Source organism: Apium graveolens, unplaced genomic scaffold, assembly GCF_009905375.1.
Source record: "Apium graveolens cultivar Ventura unplaced genomic scaffold, ASM990537v1 ctg3747, whole genome shotgun sequence".
Lineage (NCBI taxonomy): Eukaryota > Viridiplantae > Streptophyta > Magnoliopsida > Apiales > Apiaceae > Apium > Apium graveolens.
This window is the reverse complement of record NW_027418246.1, coordinates 110,123-123,388: the sequence shown is the minus strand read 5'-3', so window position 1 is coordinate 123,388 and position 13,266 is coordinate 110,123.

The window sequence follows — 13,266 nt, the reverse complement described above, 5'->3', positions numbered from 1 at the left end:
ATTGGATGGAGAACAAGGACGTAGGTCAAGAGTTGTTTGATCCTCGTTTGCTTCAGATGTTATGCTCTCGTGAAATCAACGTGCTCTACTTTCGGGAGAAACGGAGTAAGGTCAATGAGAGTGTCAGGAATATAGTCTCTGAAGTTTGTGTGAGGGCGTTTAGAGATATACTGACAAGTGATAGTCATTTGTAGATGTTCATGGAGATAGGATGTGGTTTGGTTGTAACACCAATCCAGTTTTTGTGCCACGTCCTCCTTTGTACCACAATGTTGTAGGTCGGTTTCCTCAACCAGGGTTAGGTGCAAACTTGGGTCCTAGAAATTATATGGGTCACGTCCGGAATGTATTGGAAAATCCCGATGCTGATTTAAGTGAAATTTTTGGAGGAATGCAGGTGGTGGATGGTTGCGAGGATGAACCTCATGTTGCACCAGAAGATCGAACAATCTTTTTAACATTCTCCAAAGGCTACTACCCTCCCTGAATCGAAATTCGAGAATTCTTCACAAGGTATAAAATTAATTTAATATGTAATATTCATCCAGATGTATGCAAATCCATAACTATACTATATATAGTGTTGAAAATTTGTTTATGTGGTGAGTAAGTAAATATATGTTTACATGCCTTTCCTCTGTGTTCAGGATTTTTGGGGATTTTATTGAAGTCATCTACATGCAAGATGTGTCGAGTGATGAACAACCATTGTACGCTAGAATGGTTTGCCGTTCTTCTTCCATCATTCCACACATTGCTCCTCCCGGAATAAAGACAAAGTACTCCATTTATGGGAAGCAAGTCTGGGCCAAAAAGTATATCAAGAGAAGTCGCGAGTCCACTTCTGATGATTAGTAAAAAAAACATTTGAACTAGCCTTTTTTTCACCTGTTTATGTTAAAGTTGGTGGCTTGTGGTAAATGTTTCACCACTTTTTAATATTGAAAACTTGTATTTTTGAAGAAGATACATCATGTTGTTCAAATTTATTATCTTAAGAATTTTTTTCTGAAATAAATTGAATTAATTCTCATGTTGAAAGTACAAAGTTTCTCAGTAATAATTAAGCCATATAGAAAAGATATATGATTAATAATATTTATAACTACAATAACATATAGAAATATTTTATTAATATTAAATTAATATAATATTGCACCATACTACGACTCTTGTTCCCCCATGAATTCTAATTAAAGATGCACATGAAAGGTTAACAATCATAAAAAAGATGGCCCAACATATTCTCTACATAATCAAAATTTTTACTTAATAAATAGATTTTAAAATCATAATCTAGACAACTGACGAACAACCAGAGTCTATGTATCATATCCTAGTCTAGAACATGAGTCTATGTATCATACCCTAGTCTAGAACATTGTCAGAGTCTATGTATGAGAAATTATGCGAGTCTCCAGATCAGTCCTAAGTCTATATATATCATCTAACGATAAAAAAGAAATCAATGATGTTTTGAAGGCAAATTTAGAGATATCCTCAAATTATTTTATGTAAACGGAAAAAAAATCAGATAAAGTTGAAAGAAAGACATCCGAGGGAGCTTTTAATAGAAGTCAGAAATAGTGCGTGATTTCATGTAATTTATCGAACTTATGGTTTAATAGAAAAGAAGTTATAATAATATTGTTAGTTAATACTTTATGTCATTCATTGTAATATTTTCCAAATTTATTCTAAATTCTGATTTAGTTTAAATAGAATAGCTATTGATGTTTTTGCCACTTTGATAGGTTTTTTAATCCTAATTTATATAATACAAACAAGGTTAGACATTTTTTTTATGTTTTTTACAATAATATTAGAAGACTTAAAAAGAAAAAAAGACATGAAAGTTAGTTAACTTATGTCCATCATTTCTTGTACAAGTAATTCTACTAATGCTGCACAAATATCCCAATAATATACAAGTCAAGATGAAAATCAGTTATCTTACCTATTACCCGCCACATACCTCTAACTCACCCAGAATTGTGATAATCTACAAAAACATTTTATTAAAAATAAAAAATAACGAAGATGCTCTTGACTACCGATAACAAATTTTGAAAATAAGATGGTTGTGTCCAAACTTGGAATGATGGAATAATGTGTGGACTTAGGAGCTCCGATGAAAAACTAGTAAAATTTTATTTTAGTTGTCCGTTATTTGATTATGTGCGTGTATAGATATATCCGATGCAATTGTCGATTATTTGTGTGTGTGCATATTCATACGAACACACACAGACACGCATATATATATATATATAAATTTTCAAATTTTATTTTTTACTATTATTGTGTATTTGTGCTTATGCATCTTGACTACTTAATTTTTGCATATGTTTGTATATGTGTTTAGTATGGTGTAACGATTTACTAGGTGAACCTAATCACCTTGTTTTAATCGGACTAGTTCATTTTCTTTCAAGAAGCCTGAGACAAAACAACAAAAAACTATAGATGTCATTGAAGCTCCTGCAAATCAGAAATATCCAATTGTCAAATTTGTTTTGTTGAGGACACACAACGCGATTTGTACATTACACTATCTAACCCCCCGATATTTCCCAATCTTAAAATATTTTATTGAAAGGAGCCATAATAATTGACACCCTTATTGATTCTATTCCCCAAATTCATTTGGGCAGGAACACACAAAACACAACTTTAACAACATAACTTTAGTCTTATTAAAACATAAAAACATTTATCGCTTCTGAATTTAGAAGAGAGAAAACTTGTCTATTTTAAAATCCGCACATACGGACAGGTTAAAACATCTAGCTATTCTGAACATAGAATAGTGAAAGAAGTACTTGTATAATTATAAGTAATGAGTTTGATATGTAAAACATTTAACTATTTTGAAAGTAGAATTGATGAGGAATACATGCGTAAAGCTAAACATATTAACATGCAAAATATTTTACTATTATGATATTATAATAAGGGTAAAACACTTGCCTTTGGTCCTTAAAAATTATGCGCACTCGCATTTAACACAACAATCTCATTCTGACATCTCATGACATCATCATATTTTATTCCCTCAAGTCTCTTTATCTGCCGCTCATGTCGTTGCTACAAACCCAGCATGCATTACCATTCAAATATTTTCTTTTGACTTCAACGTTTGGTCATGATAGTCTAGAACGATCTGCATCTTATAAGATACATCTTTAATCATCTACACGATAATTACTCGACAAACTCCTTTTCTAACATTCTATCTTCTATCCATACGATAGTCCACACATAATTAAAATATTTAAGCATAAGAATCTCAAATCATGTAGGCACATAATTCAAAAACACATAAACACATAATTCAAGCAACATGTAATTCAATTTTTCAATCGATTCAGTTTGGTATGTTTAAAACTGAAATCAAGCCAAAATACGACTTTTGGTAAATACGCCCATAGAGATGTTTACAAAATAAGCGACCATTCGACACAAAAGGATTTAGGTCTCGAAAGTATTTTTAATGGAAGCCGAATATTTTTCAAGTCTAGATGCGTTCGTTTTGTACTAAACAGACAAACAGTCTATTTATTATGAATAACATAAGAATAATTCAAATAATAATATTATTGATTATTTAATACCTTTATATATTTTTAAAAACTCAAAATATTTTTCAAAATATTATTTGATTTAATTATAAATAATTCATTTACCTATTTATTAATAAAACCAATTATTTAAAAATTCAATCAACCCATTTAGATTAATAAATAATTAACTAGAATAAATTAGAAATAATTTAATCAAATTAATAAAGCAAACAATTTTTGGAATTTAAAAACAATTCAGTTTAATTATTAAAAAATTAATTGAATAAAATATTAGATTTAAAAAGAATTTCAAGAATTTTTAATAAATCATAAACCATAACCAGTTTTTAGGAAAAAGTGTTTGTTTCTTATGGATCGAAACGTTGTCAACTCCGAGTCACCGAGAACACATGACCCGCAGGTAAAACAACAGATTCTGACGAAGGTCGATAGTCCGGCGAGGCCCCAATTGGGACGAAAATAACTCGAATTCTATGATTTTTCAGTTGGGTTTCGTTCTAAACTGAAAAAACTCGTATTAATTCATAACATCACTAAACGATCAACCGATCGTAATTTTCGATAAAAAATTTGAACATCACATTCGATTTTCGGCCAAACTCGACGCGACGGAAAATCTGAACCAACATTGACGAAAATGAAGGTGAATATGCAAGCACACGACATCTGGAAGGCAGTGGAGCTTGCAGATCCAAGGTTGTAGCTGAGGAAAAGAAAGATAGGTTGGCTTTGGCACCATCTATCAATCCATTCCGGAGGACATCTTATTGTCAGTGGCTGTTAAGAATACGACAAAAGAAACATGGGATGCCATCAAAATGATGTGCCTAGGTTCCGATCGCGTAAGACAGGCCAAGGTGCAGACCTTCAAGTCAGAGTTTGAGGTGGTTAGCATGAAGGAGACAAAAACTATCGGTGAGTTCTGTATGATGTTAAACGACCTGGTAACCAATATACGAGCGTTGGGTGAAATTGTTGAAAAAGGTTGTGTGGTGAAGAAGCTGTTGAGGGCTGTACCTTCTAGGTTTCTGCAAATAACCTCTGCAATGGAGCAATTTGGAAAGTTGAATGAGATGTCAATAGAGGAGGGTGGGATCATTAAAGGCGCATGAGGAAAAAACTCGTGGCCAAACAGAGAAGCTTGGAAATCAATTACTCTTGACTGAGGATGAGTGGGCAAAGCGAGAAACAAATGGAGGGAAACTATTGTTAACCAAGGAGGAATGGTTAAAGAGAACAAGTACAGGAGGAACTGATAGTTCACAAAACCAGAAATTCGAGGAGGGTCTAAGGGATTACATGGTGTGAGAGAAACAAGTAAGGTAAAATGTTTTAATTGTCACAACTATGGACATTTTGCTGCAACTTGTCGTAAACCACAACGAGGTAGGGAGACAAATCAAGAGGTGAACTTATCACAAATCCATGATAATGAACCTGCTTTGCTTATGGTGAAACAAAAAGTGGAAGAACGAACACTCTTGTTGAATGAGAAAGATGTTCGACCAAAGTTAAGCAAAGATTTTGATATGCAAACTGAATCCAACTTGTTGTATTTGGATAACGGAGCTAGTAACCATATGACGGGGTTACGATCGAAATTCAAGGAATTGGATGAAAGTATCACAGGTCAAGTGAAATTTGGGGATGGTTCGTTGGTACATATGAAAAGGAAAGGCTGCTCATGAAGGTTAGAAGATCTGCAAATCGGCTTTACAAGATCATAATGGAATCAAGCAAAGGTAGTTGCATGCTGTCAAAATTGAAAGATCCAGAGTGGTTATGGCACTTACGTCTTGGCCATGTAAATTTTCAGGCAATTAAACTAATGTCTAAAATAACATGGCATATGGGATACCTAAATTGTTGAATCCAAAGGAGATGTGTACCGGCTGTTTGATGTCGAAGCAGGCAAGGGATTGTTTCCGAGCAAGGCAAACTTTTTATGAAAAGAAACCATTGGAATTGATCCATGGAGATCTTTGTGAACCAATTACTCCAGCCACATTGGGAGGTAACAAATATTTTTTACTTCTTGTTGATGATTTTAGTAAAATGATGTGGACCTATATGCTAAGAAGCAAAGACAAAGTCTTAGAAGCGTTCAAAAAATTTAGAGTGATGATTGAGAAAGAAAAGGAAAACAAGATCAAGAAACTAAGAACAGATAGAGGAGCGGAGTTTTGCTCTAACCAATTCAAATAATTTTGTGAGGACATGTCATTATACGATATTTTACTGCACCCTACACACCCCAACAAAACGGGGTTGTAGAGCGCAGATATCGTACCGTTGTAGCTATGGCACACCGTTTTTTGAAGGAGATGAGACTGCCTTTAACGTTGTGGGGGAAGCTGTAAGGCACACGATATATGTGCTGAACAGATTACCTACAAGAGCTCTGACAAGGAAAACTCTTCGCGAAGCATGGACAGGAGAGAAGCCTGATGTGTCATACATTCGAGTTTTTGGGTGTGTCGCTCATATGAAAGTACAAAGTGGGCATACAACGAAATTAGAGGACCGAAGTAAAATGGTTATTTACCTTGGTAGAGAACCCGGGACTAAGGCTTCACGGTTGTATGATCCAATTAGTGGAAAAATACTAGTGAGACGTGATGTTGTGTTCGAAGAAAATAGAGTTTGGCAGTGGGAAAATAAAGGAAAAGAAGGTGAACAACTGGGTGGAACCTTTTGGTGGCTGTTGAAAATGTAACAGGGGTTACCGAAGAATTCAGTGAAGGTTCAAGCTTCTCTGGTAATGGAACAGTAGGGAATGGTGCCAGCATCTCTAGTAACGAAACGGAGGGGAACAGTGAAAGTGGTGCAACAATGAGTAACATTCTATCAAGTATCAGTCCATTAAGCTCAAATACTGATGAAATCAGTACATCATCAGGTGACAGCAATCAACCCATTAAATTTCATTTACTTGATGAGATTTATAATGAAACACAGGAAATTGAACGAAGATGATCTATTGTTGCTGGGAATTGAAGAACCTACAGATTACAAACAAGTAGAGAAAGATAAAGAATGGGAGTTGGCAATGAAGTACGAGATTGATGCTATTGAAAAAATAAGACGTGGGAGCTAGTGGAATTTCCACCAGGATAAAAGCCAATTGGTTTGAAGTGGGTGTATAAAGTTAAGCGGAACACAAAGGGTGAAATCGTGAAGTACAAAGCGAGGGTGGTCGCAAAGGGGTATGCTCAATGGCAGGGAGTAGATTTTGACGAAGTTTTCGCACCAGTAAATAGGCCGAAACAGTAAGGCTTCTACTAGCTTTAGCATCAAAGAATGGTTGGGTAGTAGATCATTTAGATGTCAAGTCTGCTTTCCTCAATGGCGAATTGGAGGAGAGGTGTATGTGACACAACCAGAAGGGTTCATTAAAGAAGGAAAAGAGCAGATGGTGTATAGACTGGTGAAAGCTCTGTACGGCTTAAGACAAGCACCGAGAGCATGGTACTCAAAACTCAGCAAGGTTCTCGAGAGAATGGGTTTTGTTAAATGCCCATAAGAGCACGCTGTTTATACAAAACGTGAAGGAGGGAGGTGCTCCTTATTGGTGTATATGTAGATGATATCATGGTCACAGGAACTAGCATCAAGAATGTAAACAAGTTTAAACAGCAGATGGGTGAGATATTTGATATGAGTGGTCTTGGAAGGCTATCTCATTACTTGGGCATCGAAGTAATTCAAGAGGAGGGATTCACGAAGCTAAAGCAAACATCATATGCTCAGAGATTGCTCGGAAATTTGGACTGAAAGACTGCAATTCTGCTAAATTTCCTATGGAACCAAAGGTGTAGATTGATAACGATGAGAAGGGAAAGCCAGTTAATTCTACGGAATTGAAAATCATGGTAGGAGGTTTGAGGTATCTGGTTCATACTCGCCCCGATATAGCTTTTTCAGTAGGTGTTGTAAATTGCTTTATAGAGAGGCCGACTATTCTTGATCTCAATGCAGCTAAACGCATCCTAAGATATATCACAGGTACACTGGAGTATGGTCTGATTTATGCAAAGGGGACAGTAACTACTTATTTTCTGGATACTTAGACAGTGACATGGGTAACAATGTGGTGGATCGAAGGAGTACAGGTGGGATGGCTTTCTATTTAAATGAAAGTCTGATTACATGGGTATCCCAGAAGCAAAGATGGGTTGCTTTGTCCTCCTGTGAAGCCGAATTCATGGCTGCTACTGCAGCAGCATGCCAAGAGTGTGGTTACGAAATCTATTAACACAAATAAGACATGAAGCCTGGAGCCGTGGTGATCTACATTGACAACCGATCAGTAATAGACTTAGCTAAAAATCCTGTATTTCACGGACGTAGTAAACACATTGATATACAGTATCATTTTATTCGGGAATGCGTAGAGCGTGGTGAAATTATTGTGAAGCATGTTCGAAGTGAGGAGCAATGAGCAGATGTGCTAACTAATCCTATGACAATGATTAAGTTCGAAAGGATGCGTGAATTACTTGGAATCAGAAACTTGCAGAAAGGAGTTTGATTACTGGGAGATTTGTTGGAAATAATCTAAACTCTATATGGTTTATTTGTTTATTTGCATTGGTGTCTGGTAAACGTATTTTTCTGTGTTTTGAATAAGTCAGTTTATTTAGCTATTTTGTAGGAGCAGTTGAGTAGTAGTGTAGGTGGTGGAGTACTGATAGGAGTTGTTTGTTTTATAGGAGTAGTAGTTCTTTTTTCATTATATGTATGCATTGAGTCTGTAGTAATAACTTAACTTTTATTATTATCAAAGTTCAGCAACAAGTTTACTCTGCAAATACTCGTGTGTATTGTTCAGATATCTGGGAATAGTGTGTGCATAGTGTGTGTGTTTATACTGTTAAACTACATCTTCTTCCTTTTTTCTAAATTATAGTTTACGTTATCCTAGTGCCTTACTATTGCTTGTTCCACTATTTTGATAATTATTTTCATTTATCTTTTTGATGTATTATTCAATCACGAAGCTAATTATAGTGATCGCGTAGATTAAATGGATTTTGGGGTATTAATTTCTTCTACTATTAGATGATTGCTCTAAAAGTTGAAACTTTTGGAGAAACACATTATTGTTTCTGTGGTGAACTTCTATTAGGAGTGTCCTGTTGAAACTTGGAAATCATTTTCATCAGTAATGGTTTATCCCTGTTTCTCAGATGAATTTCTGGTTGAGCTCACATTATTGTAATCTCACCCGGTGCTTTCCAGTACAGTATTAAAAATTGCTCAATATCATTTATGCTAGTGTTACATTTGTACGTATCTATTAGAAGTGATTTAACAATCCTTTTAAATAAGGGCACTTGTTCAGGTAAAGAAAGTGGTAGAAGTTTAAATGCTATACAACTTAAGAAGAGGAAAATAAATATATTTGTATAACTATTTTTTAATAAATTCATTTAAAAAGATTTTATCAAAGCATTTAGATTAATAAATATATAATTAAAACAAATTATAAATAATTTAATCAAATTATAATTTGAAATTAATAAAGCAAACAATTTCTGGAATTTAAAAAATATTCAGTTTAATTATTAAAAAATTAAACTATTAAATAAAATATTAGATTTGAAAACAAATTTTTGAATTTTTAATAAATCAGAAATCAAAAACAATTTTTAGGAAAAAGTCTTTGGTTCTTGTGGATCAAAACAAGGTCGACTCTAGGTTAGAAAATCGGAACAACTCTTGGTCACTAAGAACATAAGACACTCTGGTAAAACTACAGATTTTGGCGAGGCTCCCATTGTGATGAAAATAATCTAGAACAATAGAAACTGATTTTAGGGGATTTCCTTATTTTTAAAACAATTTTTTCCTATTTTCTGAAAATATATATGAATTTTAATTAATTAAAAACTATTTATATTTACATAATAATAGTCCTAAAAATATTTGGGGTCTAACTATACCACTTAATAAAAATTTTGCCCAAAATTAACTAGGGGGAATAATTAATTCTCAAATAATTATAAAAATTATGTCAAAGTTCCCTAAAAATTATGAATTTTCAAAATATGCAATAATATAATTTGGAATTCCCATGATTTTATAAACATAAAACTACCAAATTTTGTGGGATTTCACTTGTCGGTTCGGTTCTGGTCTGATAACTTTAAAAACTCAAAATATTTTATGAATTTTAAAATAAACTACGAATTTTTTTTATAAAATATGCTAATGCACGCAAAATGATGCAGATCCATGTTAACATAATTAATTTCCGATAGCAATTAAGCGCATTTTGACACGTAACAAATATCCGAAAAATAACAATATTTGAAAATGTTAACATGTATCTAAATAATTGAAATAGTGACTAATCTGGGCACACATTATACATACCATTTTTTAAATTATGAAAAACGGTTATTTTAGAATTTATATAATTGAATGACTCTTTGAGAAAAAGAGAATTACACGAATTTTTTTTAGTAAGGTAAAAAGATAAAGATATATTCTCTACTTTACATTTAAGTTTGTCTTGTAGAATAATTATCAACCAAATCTTTATATAAACAAAATAATTTTAAATATTAACATGTATTTATTCTTCATAATTTATAATTTTTTCATGAAAAAGAAAACTATAAATGCATATTATCATTCCAATCAATTTCAGAATATTTCTTGCAATGGCACTTCACTACATCAGAAATTTGCCAAAGGAACATCCATTGCATAGCCGTTTGGGAGAAAAACCCTACAAAAAAGCCCTAAAAATTTTGGTAGCATGTGGTAAATGTTTTCACCACTGTTATATTAAAAACCTGTATTTTCAAGCATATAAATCAAGTTGTTCAAGTCTATTATCTTAAGAATTTTTTATATGAAATAAATTGAATTATCAGTCTCATGTTGAAAGTACATAGTTACTCGTAATAAATCAACCCATATATATAAAATGAGATATGATAAGTAATATTTATAACGAGAATAACATATAGAAAATTTTGATTAATATTATAAATTAGGTATAATACTGTACAATACCAGGACTCTTTTTCCTACCATGAATTCTAATTTAAAGATACACACTAACGGTTAACAAACATAAGAAAGATGTCCACAACATATTATCCACATAATCAAAGTTTTTACTTAATAAATATATTTTAAAATCATAATCTATCTTGAATATAAGAATGCCCTCCTGATATATATGTAAAGCTAACAGTAAGTTTGAAACGAGAAAACAAAGTGCAGCTAAGTTCATGATATGTATTTCACTGCGGCATCACTAATATATATCGAATACAGAGATAAAACTAGATGCAAGAAAGAAGGAACTACTTTCCTATAACTACTCCACTATCTACCATTATTCAAAGAGACTCCTAATATGACTCCACAACTATATGACCAAGTCATAACTAGGTGTTAATACAAAACAAACTACCGTAAACATAAACAAGCTTATTCAGACAAGCTTATGATTAAAGTCAACAATCTCCCCATAATCTAAGCTTGTTCAGTTAACTCTTTCACTCCCAACAGGCTTCCTCATGCGTTCAAACTTCACTGTCGTGAGCGCCTTGGTTCAAATGTCATCCTTCTGGTTTTCTGTTGCCACATGCTTCACCACTATTTCACCGCGAATCAACACACCTCTCGTATAAAGTGATACGTATATCGATAGTTTACTACGACCATGAAACATCGGATTCTTAGCCAAGTCTATGGCTGATTATTATCGATTATACAACGTGACTGGACAACCTTCTCATCAGTAATTTGACTCAGCAATCCGTTAACAAATTCCCTGACATGCTGCTGCTGTAGCAGCCATGAACTCGGCTTCAACACGAAGATAGAGCCACACATTTCTGTTTCTGAGACATCCAGGAATTAGACTATCGTTTAGATAAAAAGCCACTCCACCAGTGCTTTTCGATCTTCTATATTACCCGCCAAATCACTATCGGAATATCCTGTCAAAACATTATTGCTATTCTCTCTTGAGTATACCAATCCATAATCTAACGTTCCCTTAATGTACCTGAGAACTCGTTTTGCTGCATTCATATGCATTACAGTGGGATGCTCCATAAATCGGACTGATAATGCCCACAGCAAAAGCTATGTCCGGTCGAGTATGTACTAGTATCTCAAACCTCCGATCATGCTTGTAAATTGAGTCACATCGACCAATTTACCACCTTCATCCTTCGTGATTTGTTCTTTAGGATCTAGTGGATACTTTGTAGGATTGCAATCCGACAACCCCGCCTTTTCAAGAATTTTATGAGCATAAGCTGACTGTTTTAGCTTGATAAATCCGTTTTCCCTGTTCAACCTCTATTCCCAAATAATATGTGAGTTTGCCGAGATCACTGATGTCAAATTATTTGTTCCATCTCCTGCTTGAACTCCTCGATAATACTGATACTAGTCCCTGTAATCAAAAGATCATCAGCGTAAACGCCAACTACCAGAATATTACCTTCAATTTCCTTGTATACACAGCGTGTTTCATATGGGCATCTCTGAAATCCAAGTCTCTCCAGGCACTTGTTTAGCTTCGATACCGTGCACGAGGGGCTTGCCGAAGACCATACAGTGCCTTGAGGAGTTTATACACCTTTGATTCCTGGCCTTTTCTTTCAAAACCCTCCGGTTGCATCACATAGACTTCCTCGCATATCTCCCCGTTTAAAACGCTGTCTTCACATCCATATGATGCACCTGCCATGATTTTTTTTTGCAGCAAGGGCCAACAACATACGCACTGTTTTGAGCCTTGTAATATGTGCATATATTTCGTCATAATCAACGCCATGTTCCTGTGTGTAACCCTTTGCCACAAGTTGAGCTTTATGCTTCACTACATTACCACTTGCATCTCGCTTCAATTTGAATATCCACTTTAACCCGATGACTTTTGTTCCCCTTTGGAAGTTCTGTCAGTTCTCATGTCCTGTTTTTTTTCTATAGAATCGATTTCGTTTTTCATAGCCGTCTCCACACACTTTCTTTGTTTGCTGACCAAAATTAACAGGTTCTTCGACTCCCATGAGTAAGTACTCCTCCTGCAGCTCAATAGTTCTGTGTTGTTTAAATTTCAGTGACATTTCTATATTTTTTAGGCTCTGTACTTCCATCAACGTTTTAATCCTCAAAGTCTAGCTCTTCTCTTCGTTCTTCCCTCACAGGACTTTCATAACCATCACTTTCTCTCTGAGTTATTTCGTCCGTTCTCTTTTCCTTCCCAAACACAATCAACTTTTCTTGTTGCAACTGCTCTCTCCGTTTTGTCCTTCCCCTGGCCACGCTTCAGTTTCTACAAAAATACCATCTCGACTGACTACACAGTGTGTTTCTTTCGGGTTATACAGCCTGTACGCCTTTGTTCTGGCTCTTTGCCTAACTTCCAACTTTCAAGCTTCGATCATCTAGCTTCTTAGTCAGCTTATCTTGCACTTTCATGTAAGCTTTACATCCAAACACCTTGATGTGCCCAATATGGGTTTTTCATTTTTCCAGGCTTCATACGGAGTCACCCCTGACAGTGCTCGAGTGGGCAACCTGTTTAACACGTAGACCAACGTGACGGCACTACCTCACCCCAGAAGTTTGCCGGCATATGCAATTTCAAGTAACTGCTCAGCAATCTCAACGACAGTACGGTTCCTACGCTCCACCACGCCAT